Source organism: Triticum urartu, chromosome 7A (genome assembly GCF_056163025.1).
Source record: "Triticum urartu cultivar PI428250 chromosome 7A, HENAU_Tu73, whole genome shotgun sequence".
Classification (NCBI taxonomy): domain Eukaryota; kingdom Viridiplantae; phylum Streptophyta; class Magnoliopsida; order Poales; family Poaceae; genus Triticum; species Triticum urartu.
In genome coordinates, this window is record NC_141879.1 from 745181337 (window position 1) to 745183693 (window position 2357).

A 2357-nucleotide genomic window follows, 5' to 3' on the forward strand; every position below is an offset into this window, starting at 1 on the left:
CCGTTGTATATCATATATACGTGCGATTGCACCTGAGTAATACATCATGCAATTCTCATATCATACACCCTAAACCTATGTTTTGTTCCCTGGCATTGTCCTTAATTTTTTCAGAGATGCATTTCTGAACTGCAACAGGGTTGCTAGAGCCTAGACGGGGAGATCCTACTTAACTGCATGAACCGCCAGTGGAAGAAGAGTCATACCAGAGGGAGAACCTGGTCTGAGACCTTTGTTTCCTTTACAGTGCACACGTCGCAAATCTTTCGGCATTTAATTTAGAAGTGCGCGTTCCTGGATCCCTATTCTGTATTTCAGACATTCCCGTGATAACAATTGTTCATTATCCGTTGCAGATTGAACCACACAGGAAGACCCAATCCTTGGGACTAAACCTCCCTCGATGGACTATCATGTCATGGAGTTTGTGCAAGAAGATATAGACCACCAATGGTGGAAAGTAACGACATGGACCCCATGCAAGAGGATTTGCTGACCGAGATCTACCAAAACACACCTGGAAGTCGGGGCCTCGTAGGGATGCCGTGCACCACCACAGCCGGGAGGGATGGTAGATCGCCGTTGCATGCAAAAGTAGGATCACAATCGATCACGACCAACGGTGGGCACCAATGCAAGATTGCCCCAGAGTCGACCAACTTGATGCTCTCCCAATTAGCTGCCAATCCTTCTATGCTTGACCGAATATACCAAATACTGGAACAATATGCATTATTAAATCCATCACGAATTTTATTTTATAAAAACATATTTACTGCCTAGGAAGAATAACAGAGGCATTTGGTCTAGTGGTATGATTCTCGCTTAGGGTGCGAGAGGTCCCGAGTTCAATTCTCGGAATGCCAGGATACTGGATCTTAAAAAAAAACGTTTGTGCCTATCCAACGGCATTGGTGATGTGAGTAGATAAACAAAATTGATTTAGTTATTTATTGACTTGGAAAAGTTAATCGCCGTGGCACTAGATTATGAGTAGATAAACAAAATTACACAGAATACATGGCATTTATATGTGCCCAGATGTATCGAAAAAGGGTTTCCCCCGCTTTGTATTACAAAGCAACCAACCGAACCATTCAAGGATAGGTGCTGGGGCGGAAGCAGGGTCCACCGGTATCTTCCACTAGGCTCCAAGACTCTGAAGCGCCGGCACCCATCAACACCTCCAAGAAGGATCGCGACAATGACGACGCCGCGAAGTGACGACCACATGGCGAAGAATCGAAGCCGAGACTAGGGCAACAACACCGTCCGCACGCGGGAGGCCGTCAGCGATGGTAGCCGTCCGGACGCAAAAGCATGAGCACACCAGGCCCGGCCGAGCCCTCCTAGGCCCGTAAAGCTCCCGCCCTCGCGCTGCTGCCGGCACGCCATCGGCGCCGCCGCCCCACTTCCGAGCCGCACCTCCTCCTGACCGCGCCGCAGACAACGAGGCCACGCCAGGGAGGCGGCCCGCTAGGATCCAGATGGGGCCCACCGGGTCCAGATCTCGGCCGGGGGCGCGACGCCGGCCACCCTGCTCCACCACGCCGCCCTGCCGCCAAGGAGCGACGCCGCCGCAGGGACGCCGGACCGCAGCCAAACCGGGCTGCACCGCGCCGCCTCCCTGCCCCGGGAAGGGAGCACACGCGCGCGGGGACAAGAAGGCCCGCCGCCACCGGCACCACCCGGGCCAGCGCCGGGGGCGTTCACCGGCGGCGGCGGGGGGAGATGGGGGAGGAGGGAGCCCGTGGGAGAGGAGCTCGAGCTCCGCCCTGGCCACCTCCCGGGGAGGCGGCGCGAGGGCGGATCTGGACGGGGGAAGGAAGGTGGCGGAAGGGGACGGTGGCGGGGGGCTAGGCCGGCGGCGGGAGGGGAGGAGGGGGAACCCTAGTCGCCTCTTAGGGAGCGAGAGGAGCAGCCAGAATAACACCATGTGCCCAGATATTGACCAACTCATTTGGGTACTCGGAAATACATTTTGACTAACTCACCCACCTCACAACAGATGGATACAATGTTGTTCACAGGCTTACAATAGATGGATACAAGCAGTATTTGTTAAGAGAGCAAGATGGACAGAGAAAAAAAGGGCATCAAATAAGCAATAAAGCGCCAATCAGATCTCTCATCATCATCATATAACGTCCCCGTTGGTTCAAGATCAGCGTTCCACTTCAATTTTCGACTGCTATGTATCTATCTACAGCTGTATAAAAATGTACATGTAAATGTAAGTACAGCAGATAGTACCCCAGCACAATTTATGCAAGATAAAAATATGAGCTGGAAATATGGCTCAAAGCAAATCATTATTAGGACCATAAGAGTTATAGCGACATCGCAGGAGATTAATA

The 2357-nt window shown here is 52.6% G+C and overlaps 1 non-coding gene across 1 annotated transcript; it reads left to right on the forward strand.

Moving 5' to 3' along the window:
* The first annotated feature begins 795 nt into the window (after positions 1-795).
* TRNAP-AGG (transfer RNA proline (anticodon AGG)) lies at positions 796-867 on the forward strand. The gene has a single exon. It is a non-coding gene; the product is annotated as a tRNA-Pro (tRNA).
* Positions 868-2357: the final 1490 nt, after the last annotated feature.